The sequence below is a fragment of the Acomys minous genome, assembly GCF_964271855.1.
Source record: "Acomys minous genome assembly, chromosome: 5".
Taxonomy (NCBI): Eukaryota; Metazoa; Chordata; class Mammalia; order Rodentia; family Muridae; genus Acomys; species Acomys minous.
The window spans coordinates 92,430,249-92,453,334 of NC_140494.1; the positions used below are offsets into that span (position 1 = coordinate 92,430,249).

At 45.3% G+C, this 23,086-nt stretch overlaps 1 long non-coding RNA gene across 2 annotated transcripts in view; it reads left to right on the forward strand.

Moving 5' to 3' along the window:
* The first annotated feature begins 369 nt into the window (after positions 1-369).
* Positions 370-23,086, forward strand: part of LOC311597305 — a 33,251-nt gene continuing 10,534 nt past the window's right edge. The window contains exons 1-3 of one of the 2 annotated variants that reach the window (XR_014779180.1): positions 370-562; positions 4,781-4,911; positions 5,840-7,665. This is a non-coding gene — a long non-coding RNA (uncharacterized lncRNA). Of the gene's footprint in view, positions 563-4,780; positions 4,912-5,839; positions 7,666-23,086 lie in introns of those variants that run through there. The other variant, XR_014779179.1, reaches the window with a different exon arrangement.

Consider the following 23,086-nt stretch of genomic DNA (forward strand, 5'->3'; position numbering starts at 1 on the left):
GTTGGGGTGAGTTCAGAAATGGGCATGTCTACAGATTATAAGGCATTTCAAATGTATTACCTCTCTGATTCACATCGCTGAGCTCACCCAAACCCAGCACACTGGGCCCCACCTTGAAGTTCTACCCAGGGCTGTATACAGTGTCCTGTCTACCCCTCCTTACTCTAGCACTTGCCATCCCTGCTGGGGCTCCTCCCCTTCTCCTCGCCCTCCTTCCCCCATCTTGCTGAAGATCGCAATCCACCGGCTTCAGCTGTACTTTGCCCTGGCTGTGACTTTGGGACACCCAGTTTTAAAGAAAGCTGATTTAAGAAGAAACAGCGCCAGAGGTTTCACGTTGGGGGCACCAGCTGATTTGGGGGAGGAACCCAACGAGTGCTCTGGGTTGTCCCAGCTACACAGACAGAAATCTGTGCCACGGAGGAGTGAAGGAGAGTCGAGCAGGACTGAGGCTGCCTGCCCTGGTCGTTCCCCACCGCGATCTGTACTAATGAGGGCCCGACTCAGCAGCTTCCTGCCCCAGGGCCATGTGTTGCTGTACAGTGGAACAGGGATTTGATCCGTAAGTGGGCAGTTTAAATTTTTTTTCTTTTTCCCCTCTAGAGTAAGAAGGAAAAGGAACTCTGGCACGTGGTGTTCTCTAAACCCTGCCAGCCTCGGAACTGAGTCTATCTCACACATGGGAAACAACTCCCTTTCTCTATCCCCACCACGGAGAGAAATGATAATAAAATATTAACCTCTGGCTCTACTCTCCTGACAGATAGGGGATGACTTCCTTTAAAAGACCTTTGTGCTCCCTTGCTGCCAAAGATGTTTAAACTACAGCCACGAATGACTTTTCTCCCTGAGGCTCCAGCTGAGTCTGATTTCCCCGAGAGAGGCTCCGCCAGGCACATGCTCTTGGTGGGCAGCAGCTTTTGAGGCTCAGGGACGACACGGGAAAGGGGGAAAGGCTGCATTCCTCCTGGGCGCAGCAGGAGGATAAGCATTGGGCTCTAGCCTCAGGTGTGCAGCTGAAGAGCGTCAGGTGGTCAGGGAGGTGGAGGCTGCCTTCCTCCCAGGGCCCCAGAGAAAGCTGCACTGCCAATCCCTCCAATTAAGAATGAAAATGTGGCAGCTGGGCCTGAAGGACTCCAAAGGCCCGCAAGAAAGGGACTGACTGACCAGGGAGGGGAAGGAATGTTTGGCCACAGCTGAGCTCTCCTCTGCTCTTTCAAGTTTTTCCAGTGGCCGCAAGGGCTTGTGGGTGGGAGGAACCTAAAGAAATAGGAAATTCATTATTATAGTTCAGATCTGGAATGTTCTCAAAGGCCCATATGTTAAAAACTGGGATGTCAGCCTGGTGGCAACCTTGGAGAAGTTTGGCCTAGGAAGAGGAAAACAGATGATTGATGCATACAGTTAGAGGGCATACTGGAACCCCAGCCCTCTTCCCCTTCCTCTTTGCTGGCTGCTTGTTGTAATATGAACAAGTCTCCTCGGCTGTGTGCTTCAACCATGAAGTGTTTATACCACCATAGGCTCAAAGTGATAGGGCCAAGTGACCAGGGAGCCCCTGAAATCAGATTTATGTATTAAGATTTATTTATTTTATCTGTATAGATGTTTTGTCTGTGTGTACATATGTGTGTCATATATGTGCATCATATATATGTGTATATATATTGTGTGCACTAATGGGAGTCAGAAGAGGGTATTGGACCCCTTGGAATTGGAGTTATAGATGATTGTAAGTCCCGTGTGTGTCCTGGGAATCAACATGGTTCCTCTGCAAGAATAACAAGTGCTGTTATCCACGGAGTCATCTCTCCAGCCTCTTTCTTATTTTTTAAATTGATTGTCTTGGGTATTTTTTTATCATAGTATTGGAAAGCTAACATATTTATGCAAGAAGGTGTGTGATTCTCGGAGAGATGAGTCAGGGAAGAACTTTGTAAAGGGCTGGAGAAGCATGGAGAACAAAGATAAAAAGCCGAGAGTAGGAGGAAGGGAATGCCTGCCTCTGCTTCCCTTAGAGCCTCCAGTAAGGGGGGGCCCTATATGGCTGCCCACCAGGTACTGTGGGCTCTTACCTCCCTCAGACCCTCAAGAAGTGGTGATGGGGATCAAGAGTGTGAGTGATGGGGGTCAAGTGAATGAGAGAGCACACGTGCAGGGAGGCAAGGGGGCATGCTCCCCCTTGTGAAGAAGGGGGTCATCCAGGGGTGAAGAAGATGTGTTGTATAGAGACTGGGCAGCCAGCTTAGGAGAGAAGAGAACAGAGAGGAGAAAGAAAAAAGAAGAAAGAGGGAGAAGAGGAGGAGGAAGGTGAAGAGGAGGAAGAGAAGAGGAAGGGAAAGAGAAAGAAGAAGGGGGAAAAATCTGAGAAGGGGACTTGGCAGAGGGATTTTTCTATATACTGTGTCCAGAAAGCTCAGCTAATTATTTAAGATTTTTGCATTTGTCCTGTTCATTTGATTTATCAGTGGCGGTCTGATATTTTAACTTGGCTCAGAATCACACAGGCAGCCTGTAGTTGTTGCCTGCCTCTCCTTACCCATGTCTTGTGTCTAAAGGCAGAGGGCACTGCTCTCTAAAAGGTGTTTCTATTCTGGATAAAGATCACAGTTCTGTTGTAAGAACCACGACTCTGAGGAAACAATGTCCAGACACAATAGTAACGATCTACAGATGGACCCATAGATAAAGTGACTGTGTGTACAAGAGCTACGTACAAGTTCAAACCAGAAAAAATTCCAGCACCAAGAAGATGAAATGGACACAAAGTCCTACTCCCAACCAATAAACCATTTGCAATTGATACCTGCTGGCAAAGAGGAAAATTATTTTCTCAAATGGAGTGTCACTATAGCAACAATACTTTAGAGCAGGCCCCATACCCAGGAGTAGTTAGACAACACAAAACAGACTCCAGTGTTCTCTCTCTCTCTCTCTCTCTCTCTCTCTCTCTCTCTCTCTCTCTCTCTCTCTCTCTCTCCTCTGTCTCTCTCTCTCTCTCTGTGTCTGGGGAGGGTTTTTTTTGTTTTGGTATATTTTTTTATGATTTATTTATTTATTGTTTATACAGTATTCTGCCGTCATGTCTGCCTACATGTCAGAAGGGGGCATCAGATCACATTATAGATGGTTGTGAACCACCATGTATGTGGTTGCTGGGAATTGAACTCAGGACCTTTGGAAGAGAAGTCAGTGTTCTTAATCTCTGAGCCATTTCTCCAGCCAGTGATAGGGTTTGTTTTTTGTTTTTGTTTTTGTTTATTTTTGTCTTACTGATTTTCTTTCTTTTTAGTTTAACTGTTTTGATTTTTGTGGGTTTTTTGTTTTGTTTTTCTGGTTTTCTTTTTCTTTTTTTAAAATATTTTTATTAATTTGTTCATATTACATCTTGATTGTTAGCCCTTCCCCTGTTTACTCCCATTCTTCCCTCCCTCCCACTTCCCCTCTTCTCCCTTCCCCTATGTCTGTGATTGAGGGAGACCTCCTCCCCCTATATATGCTCTAAGAATATCAAGTCTCTTCTTGGTAACTTGCTATCCTTCCTCTGAGTGCCGCCAGGCCTCCCCATCCAGGGGACGTGGTCAGAAAAGGGGCACCAGAGTTCATGTGAGAGTCAGATCTCACTCTCCACTCAACAGTGGAGAATATCATGTTCGTCGGCTAGGTCTTGGTAGGGGTTCGAAGTTTACTGCCTATTTCTCCTTGGCTGGTGCCTTAGTTTGAGGAGGACCCCAGGACCCAGATCTGCCTGTCATAAAGTTCTTCTTGTAGGTTTCCAGGACCCTGTGGGTCCTACTATTTCCCCATTCTCCCATGCTATTCTTGCCTAAAATCTCAATAGGATGTCCTCTCCTCTGACCCACTTTCTTGGTAAGTAAAGTTTTCCATGGGGACGTATCCCTTGGACTAGTGTTTTGATATAAGTGAGTATATACCGTTTGTCTCTTTTTGCCTCTGGGTGAACTCACTCATTATGATAATTTCTAGGTCAATCCATTTGTCCACAAATTTCAGGAATGGTTTTCTTTTTTGACAGACAGAAATAACATGAAGTTGGGTGAATAGGAAGGCAGGGAGACTTTTAGAGGAGTTGGAAGAGGGTAAAGAATATGATCGAAACATATTGTTTGAAAAAACTTTAAATAAAGCTTTTTAAATGACCAAAATCATTTCACCACCCTAATATGGCCTGGGAGATCCTAACCTCTTCTGCAAACAAGACTAAATGCTCATCTGCAGAAGATGCTGATCTGAGAGGTGAAGGACAAGCAGGGAGTCACAGATGCAATAGGGAGTCACATGAGTAAACGTGCTGTGACCAGCACAGGCATAGCATCTTCGGTTGAGATGAGAGACAGGTAGGGGGTGACCCACATTTAGTAAATGAGGTACACAGCAAAGGAGAGGCAGACGAGGAGGACAGCACTGGGCAAAAGCTAGGCAGGGTCTTCTGGACTACAATGAGCTTGAGATCTTTATCTGAGGACTGGTTTGAATCTTGACAGTGTCAAGTGCATAACTAATCAAGGAACAATTTCCGAGCTCTGTAGAGAGAAGAACAATATGCTGGTGATGGGGGGAGGAGGTGGCATCAGTGGCGAGCTGACTGAGGGAGTACAATGCTAGGCCCACACTGTTTGGTCTCATCTTTGAGTCCAGGTGTAGCTATGTAGGCCCTTCCATATTGGCCTCATCCATGCTCGTACCATAGCTATGATCCTGAATGTATGCTACCTGGCCTCTAACCACAATGAAGGGCGCCTCTGCTGGCCCCATACAGGAAGAATCTTGGACTTCAGTGGGAGATGGGAGTCATGCCTCCAGGAGCAATCCTCAGCCAGTGGAAGCCAATGGACCAAGAACAGTTTGTGCCAATAAGAAGTCTTCTACATGTGTGTCAGAAGGTCCTGGGTAAGTTCAATGACCGAAGGTTCAAAGGGGCCATCTCATTTGTCTACCCTGCATTGCCCTTTATTTTATTCTGCCCGTCCTGACATATACTGTCAGGACCCAGATCAGTCCTCAGATCAAGATTTCAATCCTACTGTGGTCCAGAAGACCCTGCCTAGGTTTTGCCCAGTGCTGCCCTCTTCATCTGCTTCTCTTCTGTGTACCTCATTTCCTAAAACTGGGTCACCCTACCTATTTCTCATCTCAACCAAAGATGCTATGCCTGTGCTGGTCACAGTCCATTTATTCATGTGACTCCATAGATTCCTAGGAGTCTTTCTCCCTCAATAAGAAGTACAGAAGTTGTACAGCTCTGCCTTCCATATGTGTTACAAATGGAGATGGAGGCAAAGCAGTTGTCTAGAATAAATGATAAAATGTTGACAAGGAAAGGGACTATGACCAGGGGCAGACTGGAAAGCTATTTAGCCAGTGAAACCAAGACTGTGCCCTAGCTGTGTTCTCCGGACTCATTCTTTTTCTACTCCCCTTGATGATCAGTGCAATCCAGCGCTGGTCCACAGCTTATAACAAGGCCAGGGCAAAAATATGGTGGTGAGTTGTAATCATGATTTACAGCTGTACAGAGGGCCACCATATATAGACATGGAACTCAAAAGCCATTGCAAAACCAAGCTCCCAGGGGATGAAGGTATTTCCAAGTAGTCCTAAATTTAGCTGAATTTATAGTGGGCTTTTAGCAAATATGCCTGGCATTCGTGTAGCCTTCAGGTAAGCCCCCATAGTGAGGGCCATCATAACGGAAGTGGAAATTAATGCCGTAATAGGGAGAAGCAAGGAGCCTCATCTGAGCTAGTCTTTATTGGCCATGCATGTTTATGTAGCACTCCAGTTCTGAGACATGGATGCTGTCTCCTCTGTCTGACAGGTGAAGAAATGAGACCTGGGAAGCCATGATAATTGTCTCAGAAATTCTGGAGCAGTAATCAACAGAGGAGGCACCCACACCTTTAGCTTGGTTCCAGTGACTCCAAAGGTCATTCATTATCCCCTAAACCGCCTTTAAATTTCTCTGCCCCATGGAGTGAGGAGCCTGGGAGTCCAACCACCTATCCTTATGTGGGGTTAGTAGAGTGTTTGATTGCTAATTAGGTTCTTAATTGGAGGATAAGAAACAAAATGGTGCTCAGAGGAAGATGAGAACAAAGAGGACCCTGGATGCAGCCTTAACCTGCAGTAGATTAGAGACAGTACGTACCAACATACAGAGAGAAAGACAGGCAGTGGCCCCAAAGGACCAGCTTCACTGTCCTTTTAGCTACAGGAAGCCCAGAGAAGTGTTAGTCGACAGTGTGACAACATATCTGACAACCAACCTAATATGAGAAAGGGTTTCTTTTGGCTCATGGGGCTTTGGTCCATGGTCTGTTGGCTTTGTTGTTTTGAGGCCTGTAGCATGGCAGACCATCATGGCCAATGTGTGTGGTAGAGCAAAGCTACAAACCTTAAGGCTGCAGGAAGCAGGGAGAGAAGGAAGAGCCAGAGGTCCCAACAGCTCCTTCAAGAGCATGCCCTTCTTGCAGGGATGTCACTGCCTCCCACTATGACAGATCTGCTAAAGGTCGACCACTTCCTAATAGCACCTAACTAGAGACCATGACTTTAATATCTTCAAGTCATATGTTGGAATTGGGTTGTCAAAAGCATGGAGGGCTGTCTTCAGTATCCTGTGGTCGGCTGAGAGGTTGACTTGGGCTTACATGGGCACAGCCATTCTGAGAGCAGCTCCTCTACTGTGACAGAACTGAACTGACTCAACAGAGTAATTACTAGCCAAGCCACTAGCTGCACTAGTTGCCCCCTCCTGTGGCCACCCCTGAGAAGATGAGCTGGGAGAGTGGTGAGCAGGCTCTAGGTCAGTGGTTCTCAACCTTCCTGATGCTGCAACCCTTGAATACGGGTCCTCATGTTGTGGTAACCCCCAACTAGAAAATTATTTTCAGTGCTACTTCATAACTGTAATTTTGCTACTATTAAGAGTCGTAATATAAATACTTTTGGAGACAGAGGTTGGCCAAAGAGGTTGTGACTCACAAGTTGGGAACCACTACACTAGAGCATCAAGAGCTTTGGTAACAGAGGTAAAGCTGAGCAGCACACCGAGGCTCAGGCATGGTGATGGGGTATGCAAAGCAATGTTCAGAAGGGTCATGTGGGAGCTGAGGGTGGGGACACCACCTAGTAGAGAGGGAAGAAGAAACAGCTAAGAGGAGAGAAACAGGAAAGGCAGGTCCTTGGAGCAGCCTGAGATCTGATCGCCTTCCCACTTCACAGTTAAAGGAATTCTTTTTCACTTAAGGTTCTGATGTTTCTGTTCCTGCACTGGGTTGGGAGTGGCTCTGTCGCTCCACTGGGTGATGGGAAATTCCCTTGCATCCATGACAAAAATCACTGGATGGAAAGAGAAGCCATGACCAAAGGTGGAAGTATATGCTTTTCAGGCAGTAAAATGGAGTAGCAATTCGTGCACCAGGTTGCTATGACACGTTGTTCTTTCTTCCTTTGACCTAGCAATCAGACATCATAAGGTAAAAAACTGGCCCCATCATATTTTCAAAGAAATCCTATGGCTTAACCTGTGTCACAAGCACATGAGGAATGTTAGTTTGAAGTCTATTTGTTTTCTTCAGTTGTCATTTCTTCCAATGATTTTTGTCAGTTGCCACAGTGGTAATAAAAGCAGCCAATGCCATTTACTCTGCACCATTTTTGGAGCCATTTGCCACATGTGCATCCACTGTGGGATAGGAAAATGATTTCCCTGCAAGCCAGAAATCGCACAACTGTCCCATCCTTCCCAAACCCCATGTGGTGAAAGAATCTCCATTATAATTAAAGCCCCATTATTATTTTATGTTACCTCCTTTGCTATAAACGAAGACCAGTCCAGCTGCCAGTGCACAGGGTGACACAGATACAATGTGATGTGTCAAGCACTCAAGTTTCTCTTTTATGAGACCAGCTTTTATAACTTTGCAGTCAACCCACAAACAAACTATAAACTCAGCTTATTGGAAACAGACATATCAATCATGAGGAGTTGCTTCTCAGCATCTGCCCCCAGCCTCTCCTGGACACAAGTTTGTTCTTAACCAAGGAGCAGAAGCCCAGCTCCACCTTGTCATGTATAGGCAAATATCTGGGGCCACCCGACACGTTGCTCCAAGGAGAAACCCCCATGCTACATCCTATGATGTTTTGCATAATGTTTATGAGTTTTGTACCATGGTCTGGCTCTTTTCAAACTTACTGCAGAAGAATTCAGATTCTATGAATGCGGCCAAATATTACCCACAAAAATATTTTCTAATCTATTTGTGGCCACAGAAATGTCTCTGCTTTTCTGATCCCAGAATGTATGGCAGAGCTTGGGGACCAGATTCCACTTCAAAGGAAGTGCTCAAAGCAGACACCCGCCTCTTTAGGTCTGAGCAGCAATGGGGGAGAATCTCAAGCCTGTTTTCAAGCATTTTTCCACTGTGCCCTGTCTCTGTAGCTCCTTTGCTACTCACTGAGAAACTATGACATCCCCACCATATTATCCTTAGGCATAAACAGACCTCTAAGGCTGGTGGTGCACAAGGCTTGGGAGCCTCTTTGGTGTAATAGCTGTGTTCCCCTCAGGGGTGTTCCCTGGTCTGTGCATGACTCTCTTCCCTCCATATCTGGGCATTCAGCTGCAGATGAGAAGCAGTTCCATGCAGTCTCATGGTACAGGCACTACTAAAAAAACATGTCTCCGTGGCAACCACAGGGTTACCTCATACAACAGCATTCAGATGTTAATGACCACAGAGGCCCCCCCTCCCTTTTTTTTTTAAATGTAGAACATCAGCTATGTCGATAGAGGGATGGTTTGTTTTGATGTTCTATGCTTCTGTTTAGAGCTCTTAGGAGAAGCGTCATATATTTGGAGAATATTTTGTAGACTACGGCTCTTCCCATGCCTTCACCTCCCCACACAGATTTCTTCCCTTCGAAAACAAGAGGGGTTCTTCTGGGGAGGAGGCAGTGTCATCATCCATCTCTGCTCCATCACTGTAGGTTGCCAGAAAGTTGTTTCAATGTTTTGAATCCAAAACTCATCTTTTCCCAGCCTCAGTGGGATCTGGCCCACTCAACACTTGCTCAAGGGATGTTCATGGGAAATCCAGGTGCTTGGACAGGAGTGGGACTAGCTACTGCTACAGGCCTTCCCGCCCTGCCTAGACTTGAATCACAAATTCAGGGCAGGAGCATGGTCAGCAGTTTGGTTTTCCCATTAGCCTCCTCTTCTTAAGCATTGTAGAGGATGACATTGGCACTTGGTGTATCTCCTCAAAAGGCTTGCTTGATGCACTTTTAGACAATGCCAAGGGAAGAAAGTATCATTCCTCTACAGCAAGGGTTCTCAACACAGAAGGCAGAAAGGATTGTCCCTGAGGGTACTTGAGTGGGGGGTGCCAGTGTTATCTTAGAAGTAGAGGCTGGAGATCCTACTCACCAGTGCTCTGGAAGACCTCCCTTCACCTACCCCAGCAATGAGTGGTCCAGCTCAAAATGTTCGGGGTATTGAGGATGAAGGTGGGCATCTCCACACCACACAACTGCACTTGAATCCCAGCACAGTGTGCTCCATGGCATCCCCCAGTTCTGCTTCCATCAATGGGAGGTGAGCTCTGACTTATTTATTAACTGTGGGAGGAAATGCCTATATGTGTATTCACCAGAGAGCTCAGGGGCAGGGAAGAGCTTTCTGTGACTGGCAGAGTTTGCAGCCTATGCTAATCCCTCCTGGAAAGCCTTCCATCCCTGAGTTATGACCTCGGTCGACATTGTCTCACACTGCCTCTCTGTTATTAAAATTCCTTTCTGCACAATTCATGCAAGCATAAATCCTTCCTTTAAAGTCTAATAAGACTTCCAGAAAATTAGAGTCTCCATTTCAAAAGATATCATTTAAAGCATTATAGTATCTCTCTATGTGTCTCTGTCTCTGTCTCTCTGTCTGTCTGTCTGTCTGTCTGTCTGTCTGTCTGTCTCTCTCTCTCTCTCTCTCTCTTTCTCTCTCTTTCTCTCTCTGTCTCTCTCCTTCTCTCCCTCCCTCCCTCTTTCTCTCCCTCCTTCCCTCCCTCTCTTTCTCTCCTTTCCTTCCTCTCTCCCCAACCCCAGATCAGGTAATGGCAAGAAAGTATACAAAGTGACCTTTTGGGGCCCATCTCCAATCATATTTGTAACCCTTTCCTGGCCTATTTGGCATTTCTGCTCCATCACTAGCTTTCCGATCATAGGGTCTAGACTTATTCCTCAAAATGTGTATGCGATATAAATATGGCCAATGTTTTTGTTTGTTTTCCACTCTGTTGAAAATAAGAGGTGGAAGCATGAGATAAGAAGAACTCCAGGACCTACTGGCATGGGAGCCAGCAACAGACCACACTAGACAAGTTTTCCCTCCAATGTTCAATGTTGGCTTCCTCATTTTTTTCCAAAGTATGTGTGGCTAAGTCATACCAAGGCAAACTCAGGTCAAGATGACAAACATCTAGGTCCTTAGAGTGTCAAACCCACTTGTTCACATCCATGGGAGAAAATGATGTCAAGCTAAGATGAGAACCTTGCTTGGCCTCTCACTAGAGAGGGAGCCGGCTGGGCCAAGCACGCAGTGGCTCAAGGCCCATGTTGTTAAGCTATGATTCTCTCAAAGGTTCTACAAATTGGAAAGCATGGTTTGAAAGGTCCCGTGGAGTTGCTGCACTTGCTCTCCATAGCTGTTACATCTAAGACAATATTTAAGACATCTGAGTGGGGCTGGAGAGATGGCTCAGAGGTTAAGAGCACTGACTGCTCTTCCAGAGGTTCAGATTTCAAGTCCTAGCAACCACATGGTGGCTCACAACCATCTACAATGCGATCTAATGCCCTCTTCTGGCATGTAGACATACATGCAGACAGAGCACTGTATACATGATAAATAAATTTAAATCTTTTAAAAAATATTTAATGAAAAAAAAAGCCATCTAAGTAACATGGTGTCTTGGAAACTGACTTGGTCACACTAACAAGCTAAGCATATGTACATGGACTACGTTAGGTGCCGAGAAGCCACAGTATCTGGCTACCACTTCCCAATGGAAACTGAAAACGAATCACGGAGCTGGATTTTCAATTACAAAGAGCTAGTGCCTACACTGCCTCTGAACATAGAAAGAATTGGGGGCTGGGGGCAGCAGGAGACAAGCTCTGAGGATCTGCACAACCCTCTAAGACCGACCTCGTTGGAAATGAGGTGAAGACTCGGGAGGAAGAGGGCGAGATGAACCCTGGGTAAATCCCAGCACTGAATGTGATCGGCTTGCCGTAGTGTGCTTATGTTCCTGTTGAGTAGAATGTGTTTCCTGACCCAGATGTTGCCCCAGAGAACAGCCTTCCCCTCCTCCCATAGCCACTTTCTACAGAAAGCACCATCTGGACCACTTTCCTGTGAGGTTAGCCAAGAGAGGGGTGGTTCTTTGGCATCTCATGGGCTCTCTCTCCCTCTCCAGGGCAGCATCCAGTTTAAGGGTTTTTTTTGCCACTCAAGCCCCCCACGCTTAACCTGAACTGCTGTTACCCTCAGGCAGCTATTCTGAAGCTTGGGGTTGGAAAGTAGAGCCCAACTGTAACAGAAGGAGAACCTTCTTCCTGCATTTCCTTGAATAGCCTGTCAGCAACTTAGCTGCGCAAAGCCCCAGGGGCACTGAGCTGGCCCTTCAGTTAAGGAAAGCAGCAAATCCATACAGGGGATTTTCTGAGCTGTTCCAAGCAGGGCTTTGGGATTTGCCTTGCCTGCGATCACATAGCATGAGAAGGTAGGAAATTCTCCTCAGGGATCAGGGAGCGTATTATGTGGAATCAAGATGCAAGTGTGTTCTTTTTGGATTAGGCAATGTTTTTCCCTTCTATTTTTCTTTACATAACCTTATCACTCACTTGCCTTTACATCTCTCCCCTCTGCCTTCCCTGGCTCCCAAGCCTGCTCTGTTTTTGCAGAACAAACTCTGCTCACTGGGTGGCTCGATACTCATGGGTTCTGCCCTCTCTCCATGTTAGCCACATCCAGTAAGTCTTATGAAGGCGCTGCATCCTCTTATTCAGTGTAGAAATCCTCCTCAATCTAGATGTTCAGATCTGTAGAGACCTGAGCTACACTCCAAGAAGCCAGAAAGTAGAGTCCTGTACTAATGTCCTTCACCTGAGTCTGCGTCTCTAGGTTGATGTCATCCCTTGCCATAGGAGGAGCACCGGCTCTCAAGAGGCTTATCTCCCAGCACATCTCTAGACACATCACAAGACCATGGTGTTGTTACCCAAGAAATCTTGAAGTAGGTGGAGCTAGAAGGAAAAGACAGCCATAAAGGGACCCGCACCAAGATGGCAGAAATGGAAGGTGGCAACAATCTGCTGAAATTCAAAGTAGTTATGTGGGCCAAACCAGAACAGTCATAGTGCTATGTGTTTGGGGCCAGTTCTGGACCTAGTTCCTGGCCCCTCCATTCCCCTTGGTCCCCCAGATCTTTACCAGTTCACCAGACTGATCCCTGGAGGCTGCAGTTCTCCAGATCCCTTGGCAGCAGTATTCTAGCTGGCCCTGGCCTAGAGACATTGTCAAGAGAGATGATGGAGCAGAGAGGTGAGGTCCTTTGCCCACGCTGCCTGAGGCAGAGTCCCTGGCAGAAGCCGAGATTGCTCTCTGGCTTTGGGACTGTGGAATTCCAGTTTTGATGAGGGGATGTGCCCTGTAATGGAGGAATGCCACCCCCCTTTTTTTTATGCCTCCAGCCTCAGAGCTTTCCAGCTGCTGTTAATTTCTGTTACCACAATGACCACAAAGTTGGCTCCTCCATTCATCTAGCCCCTAGAGCTGTTCGTTGCATTAAATTCACATCATTTCAAATACCAAGGGTGCAATATGCTTTCTCAATGATCTACCATATACGATGTGTACGTTTACATACCAGTATTCCTAATGCTGGCGCCCAACCCAAGGCGTTCTTAATGGACTCCACTGAGAGTTCCAATGCTTACTGCCTGACCGACTCCCGGGAGAGGACACAGATGAACAGACATCAGGAAAGGGCTCTGTGCTCACTTCTCCAAAACTGGTGCAAAGCAAGGCAGTTACTTTTCTTCGCTCTTCCTTTCTTTCTTTCTTTCTTTCTTTCTTTTTTTTTTTTTTTTCCCTTAAATTTGTTGTTTGGTTGGTTAGTTTTTTGTTTTTTTGTTTTGTTTTGTTTTTGGTTTTGTTTGTTTGTTTGTTTTGTTCATTTGTTTAAAGGCAAGGTCTTATGGAAGCCTTCATCTCACTACGTATCTATAGCCCTCGGGTTTCTCTCTTTTCTTTTTGTGTTTTTGGCACCCTGCTGACATGGATAAATAAAGGAAGGCCCAAAAGTGGACCTGGCAAAATCACACTTTAACTTCAACTCACATGGCAGGAAGATTTTGGAAGCAACCTTTGATCCTGAGAGAGCTGCTGCCTCTTGCCCTAGAGAGTTGAATACCTGATTTCTTTGCTCTTTCTGATGGCACCACTGGGCTTGTGGATGGGACATTCACACTGTTTGAGATTTGAGCCAGACTCTGACCTACAATGTCCTGGTGTTTTACATTCTGTCATAACCCATGCCCTCCCAACAATTATTTCATCTACGTGACTGCAGCGCTGGAGCCTCTGTAGATGATGGGCCAGGTGCGCTGAATCATCAGGTGAAGCATTAGTGCCCACCTCCTCCCACTTCCGAAGGAGTTTGAGGAAGCCCTTTATCCTTTTTTGCCCTAACCTTCCAAATCAGAATGTGGCCCCAAAGTACCATTTTAGAAGCAGAGAAGAGTTGTCACCATACCCAAAGTCTGCCATTGTCTGGGTGCTGGACGCCCACATTCCAGACCTTTGAGAATCACACATCTTTTGTGTGTGTGTGTGTGTGTGTGTGTGTGTGTGTGTGTGTGTGTCTGTGTGTGTGTGTGTGTGTGTGTGTGTGTGTGTGTGTGTGTGTGTCCCAGCCTAAGACATCTTACAACAATGAAGTCAAGAACAGACTCAGAAAAAGCCCCTTAGTCTCAATCCACAAAGGAGTAAGAGTCGTTTTAAGCCTCTGTAAGGAAGAACCCCTCTCCCAAATCTGCTTTGATGCTAATCTCTGTTCAGAAACAAATGGCTGATGGCCTGGTGTGAGGGAACAAGCAGAAATCCCAGGATACAGCAGAGGATGCACAAAGATCTCACGTTCCAGGCCAGCATTTGTTACATGGTGAATTCCAACCAAGCTAGGCTACATAGCCAGGTCCTATCTTAATAAAATAACTAACTAAATACATCAACAGTTGAGAAGCTCATTGTGATGTTTAACTCTCAGGGCTTGGAGTGTGAGAAATGTGATAATAAATATGAGGATACAAACCTTAATTTCTATTCCTCCCAACACAATATTCTCTTTTTTAAAAAATGTACACATACTTTTAATTTTATTTTATTTAGTGGGGGGCATGCACGTGCCACAGCATGAAGGTAGAGGTCAGAGAACAATATAAATATTTATTCTCTCTTTCCACATGTGCATTCCAGGGATTGAACATAGGTCGTCAGACTCGGCAGCAAATATCTTCACCCACTGAGCCACCTCACTGCCCTTCACCCTACACTCTTTCACTAATCTTTTGTTCATTTTTTGGAGGTGTATTTTATTTTCCCTTGTATGTGTGTCCATGTATGGGTATGTACATGTGAGCTCAGGTCCCCACAAAAGCCAGCAGAGCTGGAGTTATAAGTAGTGGAGGACCACCCATCATGGTGCTGGGAACAGATCCTCTGCAAGAGGGACATGTATTCTTCATCCCTAAGCCATCTCTCCACCACCCCCAAATTGGTATTTCTTACATTTTCAAGTGCTGAGGTAATTTCAAACAGCTGGCTCACTGGGCATTATATGTTTTAATAACCATTCTCCAAATCACAGACTCTAGAGAGAAGAAATGTGATAACCTCACCCCTGCTTTCTTCTTCTATGATGTGTCACCATCTCTTGTCCTATCTTGGCTGAGAATTATTAGACCCAGGAAGTCAGATTTTTGGAAATTCCCAATGCTACAGCAGCAGCCAATGGCTTCTCTGTTCAGATCCAAAGGCAACTCCATTTTCCTAAACTCTGGCACTTAGAAGCCAGCATTCCCGGGGAAGCTGTGAAGCCAAGATCCTTATACCGAAGAAGCCATCTTCCCTGATCATGGGCAGAAGGGACAAATAGCTGCCTATGGTGTCTATAAGCGTATCAAAGTGCATGTGGGCCTCCAGGTTCCTTCAGTGCTATAAGTACCTAGCTCTTCTCATGCCTTCCCCAATTCTAACCTTTACTAACACTGCTCTTGGTCCTCTCCTCTAGTCACTCTCTTGGTCCTCCCTCCTTCGCCCCTCTCTCTTGATCTTTTTCCCCCCTGAACTTTCTTTGCCCAAACTTTCTTTGTCTTCCTCTCTCACTCCCACCCCCCTACCCCCACCCCATCTGTTCTCGTGGCCTAGTCCAGTCTGTTGGCCATGTGCAGTCTATGGCTTTCTCTCTCTGTTCTAGACACTTCCAGATATCTCTGGCTAGTTCCCCCCCCCATCATATCTATAATAAAGACCTTCCCCTCAACCATACCATTCAGCAGTCACGTTATCAATGTATACATCTGATGCTGAAAACCTCAGTTTATACATTCATGAAGCCTTAGATTTTTATCTGAGAAGGAAGCAATAGACAATGAGGTAGAAAGAAAAATTAAGAAAGCAGGTTGGTGTAGAGGTCAGGAGAGTATGGTTTGCTAGGAGGAAGCCCCTCTCCCTAACATCAATCCTGAAGCAGCTTTGGCCTCTGCTGATCTCCTCTATCACTGCACTCTGTGAGTTATCAGATGAAAAATGTCTGTGTTGACATTCCAGCGCCACATTAGAATTCATAAATCACAATTGCCCTGAAAGGGTCTTCAGCCCTCTGTCCTGTCAATACAGTACAATTGCAGTCATCTAACCTGAACCCAAGTACGTCTCAGGCTACTTTTCCAGCCTTTTCCTCCTCCCCTTACCCCCCCCCCCACCTCCTCCTCCTTTTTCTTCAAGTAGGAAAGGCCCTTTACTTTTGTATATTTATTTTCTTTCATTTAAAAGAAAACTTTTAATTGATCCTTTGTGGATTTCACATAATGCACCCCAACCCCACTCATCTTCCCATCCTTTCACATCTGCCTTCTGCTCTTGCAATGTCCCTACCCACCTCCACCCCCAAGAAAAGAAAAGAAAAGAAAAGAAAAGATCTCACCATGGGAGCTGCAGTGTGTCACACAGTATACCCTTTGGCCTAAACAGCTTTCCTTGCAAATGACCATTGCAATGAGTCATTGTTCTGGTTCGAGGCCTGTGGCTTCTGCTGCACCATCGATACAGGATCCTCACCCCATATCCTATTGTTGCTCTGTGCCATGTGTCTTGGAGATTCTGTAGCTTTGGATCTGTAGGACTGACCCCTTCATGCACTCCAACAGTTCATAGATGGGGTGGACACTGGGGCGGGCCAACTCAGATCCCTGAATTTGGGCCTGGATGGAAACTGTGTTGGTCATACCCCTATCTCTCCTGTGCCAGTACCACCAGAGCCAGCTCCCCCACGTTGCCAAGGTAAGGTCTGAGCCAGTTCTCCTGCTCTCAGGGCCTCTCCCATGCCCATGCAACCAGGCACAGCTTTGTGCTTCCTGACCGAGGTTCAGGACTCACGCTCCGGAGCGCTGCAGCTGAAGAGGGGCAGAGGCCATGTCCCTTCTTAAACCGACATCCTGACTCATTTATCATTGAGCATCATCAGAGTTGCCATCTCCACCTGTGGCTTTGCCTGGCCCATCTCTGCTTTCTTGTTCCAGAGTTCATGTGGGAGCAATCACAGCCTCTGACATGAAGCCAGCCATCTTTCTAATGACTGGTTGTTTCATGTTAGAAAAAAAAATGTTGGAACATTTCTCCTTTAAAACGACTTTCTTAGGTACATATATGTGAACACAGAAAGTTCAAGCAGGTGTGTGAGTTTCGTTAGAAATATTATGATAATACTCCGTGCTTTCTAGTTATCCCAAACTTCCCGTGTCCAAGCTGACTCCTCACGCCAACGCCAACACTCCATAGTCCAAGCTTTTCTTATCCTAATGACAGACACTGATTACTATCCAAGCCAAAAACCTGGGGCTTGTCCACAATTCTCAAAAACAGAACAAAGGAGTAAGTTTCGCCTTTCCTTCTCCCCCACAAAGCCTTCATATCAGTCCACCACCAGCTTCTAGCAATATTACGTCCACAAAGCATCTTGGATTCACCAACTTCTCTCTATTTCTCGCTTCTCCCATCCAAGTCGTAACTGCTACTCACCTAGAACCAACCTAATTTTTCACTCTCCTTACTTTATACTCATCCATAGCCTATTCCTGTTCTAGAAGTCAGCATCATAAATATCATAAACACTCCAGGTGAGATTATGTCACCCACTTATCTCCATATTCCAATCAACTCTAGGCTGCATTCAGTTGTAATTAATGTTCTTGAAGTACTGTGCTTCAAATGTGATATTTTGTATGTATTCCGTTTTGCATCCTGGCATGGGGGGGGGGGCTTTTCACATGTCCAGAGGGATCACTTACCAGTAATGGGTGGAGAGCCGTGGGATTGGTGGGGCAAAAGGTGGGTCTGTTGTGGGTGGACTGGAGATAAGGAATAGGGTCTCAGTCAGCTTGGACACTCACAGTGTGGAGCGCAGGCACCAGGGTATCCTGTCCAAGTCAACAACACCAATGCTAGATTTTTTGCAGAAATCAGAGGGCCAAGACATGCCACAAAAGAAGGCTGCGTCAGAGTGGGTATGAGAGATTATTAAGGGTCTCAAGACGACACTGGAAATATGTCTCATTTGGTAGCTGGTGAGGCATGTAGGTAGTTCCTAACAGTACACTCCTCCCAAATACCTTTCACCTTCACCTCTCTCCTAAAATATAATTTTATATGGGGAACATTATTATTCCCCAAGTCGGTCAGATCTTTCTAGTAAGTATTCTCAACATTGCCATGTAGAATTAACCAGGGAGGCACTGTGAACTAGTAAATGGAACGAATTCTGGTTCCTGTTCTCCACTGCGCTACTGAAGGCACTCCATAACATAGTGCGTGAACAGCTGACTCACGCAGTGGATATGACTTTCTTGCTAGCCTAAGCCTGATTGTACCTTCATGCACTCAGCCATTGTGGGTGTCTTATAAGTCTCCAGAAAGGCAAGTGTGGATGCTCGTTCATCCTTCCATCCTATATCTATCGTCTCCACCACCTCTCAAACTTCACACTGACACCAATCCACCCCAAGATGCATATATATGTATGTATGTATATATATATATATATATATATATATATATATATATATATATGTGCATATCTCCATTTTTAATCTTTGGATTTTTTCAACAAGCCTTGATTTTTTTTTTCCAGTCCAATCCTTGGTATTCTGCAAGAGCTGTTATCTCAGGCCCACCTTTGGGCTCTTTCCATTATTGATTATATACAGAAAAGGCCTCCTTCTAGTTCTATGGGCCTGAATCCTGCTGCTTCCCACCTGTCCAGCATCTCCACCCAAGCAGTGCCACATTCTACAGAGTCAGACAGAGGACAAGCAGTCTTTCAGTGTCACCTACTAGCTATCCAGCGGAAGTGTCTTGAGTCCAAAGGACACCTATTGTCCTGTGCATATACCATGTATTGCTACATATAGTAGGGAGCCCATATGTGATTACGAGATAAATATAAAACCAACATTCAATGTGCTAAAGCTGGTTTCTCAGGCCAGCACCAGAATCCCTTTTGATAGAGAATTTTATTTATTTAAATGGATAAAGACATTTATAAAAATCCCTGGGTTGATGCTAACAGTCCAGAGACAAGGGAAAGGTGCAAAGATGCCCTTCATGGAACAAGATAATGTTCTCATCCTTAAGAAGAACACAAAACAAAGTAAGGAGATGAGAAGATGGTAAAAGGTTTGAACTAAGGCAAGGTCCAGTGAGATTTCCTGGGGATGGTGTTGCCAATGCCCATTTTTAAGAACACAGAAAGTGACTTTTCCTTTTGACTGTGTTCATTCTGCACCACACACCCATGTTGGTATCCCGTCTCCTTCCTCCGCAGAACTATGAAAGCATTTTCTGTTGCTACAACAAAAGACTCGAGGCCAGGTAATTTATAAAGCATAGAGATCCATTTAGATCACAGTTCTGAAGCCTAGGAAGTCCAAGAGCATGACAATGACACCTGTCCATGCCTAAAGAGGGCTGTCTCCTATGTCATTACATGTCAGAGGGCATCATGTAGCAAGACAGAGCAGGCATGCTAGCTTGAGTCTCTTCCTTTTCTTATAATGGTCCCACCCTTACCACCAATACATCTAATCCTAACTACCTCCCAAAGGCCCTACCTCAAATATATTAACAGGACTTTGAGATCAAGTTGTCAATATATTAACTTTGCAGTGGTATAGTCAATGAACAGAATCTTCTCATCCTTCCCTGTTTTTAAATAGATGGAACTGTTGCACTTTTGTGTTTTGTTGCTGATTTTGTCTTGGTCAGTTTAACTCAGAGTGGACAAGGTTGCATGGGGTTGTGAATGAAGCCACAACAACATGCAGGAGAGAAGCCCAGGGGAAAGAGGCCTTAAGAATGCAAGCTCTACTCTGTTTCTTTTCTGGAAATTCTGAGAAATATTGGGAGGCACTTTGGAAAGCCATTGACAATGGACACGAGATGCTTCAGCTCGTTTCACCTTATCTCAGGAGAGATGGAAAGACCTCCGTTGACATCTAGAAAACAAAATTGCAGACGGAAAATTTGAAGTGTGCATCATTCATTCATTAGGACACCTCACCCTCTATACACACACTCGCATCAGAAGAGGGAGTGGGAGGCTGTGAGGAGTCAGTGCATGCAGCTTGATAAGTATAATTGAGAGAAGACATGCTCAGCCTCCCCTGTGCACCCCACCCCCAAGCACGTTCTTCAGTAACCAGGGCAGACATGTAGATGGGGGAGGAAAAAGAAACAAAGAAATAACAGAAAGGAGTAAAGGAATTTAACAAATAGAAGTTGACTATAAATTAGAATGGAATGAGCAAGAAGCTATGGAGACAGCCAAGTACAGTGAACTGGGGGGGGGGGGCAGGAGGGGGGATGGGGAGAGGGAGGGGGAGGGGCGGGAGTGTTGCATAGTGACAGAGGCAACCAGCACTTAACAAAACTCTGGAAGTTTCACGTACAAAATATTCTAATCTTATTTAGAATCAACAAGTTTAGCCAATGACTTTCTTCAAGGAAAAGAAAAATCACGGGACTAATAAGTTACTATGCAAGTATGGGTGCATATATCGAGGGTCTATCTATGCCTTTCTTGGCTAAGGAGTCCTTGCAGAAGGATACACCAGCCAGTGGTCTCCACGCTTTGCCAATCGTCATCATCCGCCCAGTCAGAGTCTATTAATTTTGATATGAAACAGGCTTCAGAGATTGGGAGTCCAGAATAAATATGCACCAAGGAGAAGTCTCTGCTGTACTGAACCAGAGCAGAGACCTCTCTGGAAACTCTGACTGTCGGGAGGGACCCAACCATGCCACAGCCAAGTGATGAGATTATAGACACGCACGTGCCACCAGGCCCAGGTTTTCACGGCAGTTCTAACTATAAATTCATCAGTCTTCCTGAGCCTCAGGTCCTTTTTTACAATATGATAGGGCTGGGATGGATGGCTCAGCACATGCTGTTCCTGCTAAGGAGTCAGGTTCTGGTCTCAGCATCCACATGTTGGCTCACAGCCACCTCTAACTCAAGTCCCAGAGGACTAGACACCCTCTTCTGGACTCTTTGGTTACTTCACGCACATGGTGTATATACATGCATGCATGCAGCTAAAATAAAATTAAATCTCTGTTTTAAAAGATAATAAGTCCCGTTTGATGATTTCATGTGTGCTAGGCTCTGGCTGGAGAGGTGTGTTATAGTCCTAGTATTTTTCATCTCCAGAATTCCAACTGATAAACACACTTTCTATTTCACCAATGACTTCTAAAAATTCTTCCTCATAATTTTAGAACCCAGCAAATCAAGTTTCACATTCATCTAGATTATTCTTTTTCTGGCAAGTTATGAGTTTGCTTCCTAGAGACATTTATTTAGAGGCATCTCTATGAAGAGGAGACAATCACCTGATTATTCAGGAAATGGGGCTGCTCATTTGGGCATTGAAGGTCTTTCTGATTAAACTGCTGATATTTTATTTTTAGTCTTTTTATTTTCAAAAATAAAGTATCTATTTTCATGTAGTTTTTCCGAACATAGCATAATTAAGACCTCCCTTTTGATGACATCATAGATGTTGGCCTGCTGAGAAAATCAAGTCTATTAACATATAAGCAGTCATGGTCTCTACTCATCTTCCCCTTGACAGTTCTTGTGCTATGCCTCCCTCCAGCTCTGTTGGTGGATTCATCTGCACACCTAATGCAGGCTCAGCTTCAGATGTAGCATTAGACTAACTTCTGTAGACTCAGCTCACGATTGTGCTCAATAGAAGAACTCTAAATGAGCCTTGGTTCTCCCATCTCTGTGGTCCTCACTCAGCAAGGATGTTACCCTTTGGATGTTTGTTTCTGCTCGGAAACTCATGATGGCATATAAACCCCAAGCCATCATATTAAGAAGTAAAGACCTAGGGGTGTCATGGTGGCAAACACCTTTAATCCCAGCACTTGGGAGGCAGAGTCAGGCAGATCTCTTTGAGTTTGAGGCCAGCCATTGTGAGACCATGTCCCAAAAAGACCAGGAGTGGAAAAAGAGGTGGGAGCCCTCAGGAAATGATTAAGTGATGAGGTAAGATCATTCATGCACAAGATTAACAAATTTGCATCTGGGCTAGAGGGAGCACCCTCCCCCTTACCATTTTGGAAGAAGGAGAAACAGGGCCCTCACTGGACACTACTAAGCTTGCCACTGCTTCAATAACCATGAGCAATTGTAATTTTATACCATATATATATATCCAGTTTGCTGCATTTTTGTCACAGCATCCCAAATGGACTGAAGCAAAAGGAATTTCTATTGGTCTATCCTGGAATCAAGGAAGGTTTTCATATCTAAGTCAACTGAAGCTGACTTGGGTGTAATTGGGACCTGGTCATGGATGGTCAGCTCTGTTCCTCTGGAATTTCCAGATGGTATGACATGGGGAGCAAGCAGCCAGGTCTGAATTCAATGGAAAAGCCCCAGAGATGAAGTTGACTTTCTCAAGGTTTTGGCTTTGAAACACCTGTGCTTGGAACAATTAGAAACCCTGTTCTCCCACGTGTAGAAGTCTCAGGAAGTCTGAGACTGTATAAGAGGTGATCAAGATTCTGAAAAAAAATGTACTTTTAGGAAAGCCATGGTAAAATAAAACTTCCAGTTATGGCTAACTATGGTTCCTTGAAAAACACTTGAATGATATCGGGCCATCTGGTTTTTCCAGATGCAGAGATTATGACCGTGCTTGAAAGGCACCAGGGCAGCTGGATGAAGGGTGAAAAACCCTGGCTAGCCAACCCAGTTCTTATGTTCATGCAATACAAACTAATGTCTCATGCACACAGGTGTGTAGCCTTGCTTTGGGAATTGTGAGCCTTGACTCGCTGCCACTTACAAGCTGTGAAATTTTGGAATGTCAATCACCCATCTTTCTGGCTTCGGTTTCCACATCTATAAAACAAGTGGTGGAAAGGTTGAAATTCTTTCAGCTGTAGCAAACCACAGTGCTGTACGATACATTTATTTTGTTGTCAAGGAGACAGCCTGAAGCTCCATTACTCGTTACTGACATCCCCCAAAGGACTGGACCTGAGGTCAAGTTCTCCTGTTCCAGCTCAGGTGAGGGAAGCTGTGTGGGAGATGGGGTGCAGCCATACACTCTGGCATCTTCCCACAGGCTGTGCTTTGGGCTATGTGAACGAACTCTTCTGAAAAGAGAAATGAGGTCCACAAGCTGCACAGATGAAGGAGTTCCACAAACCACA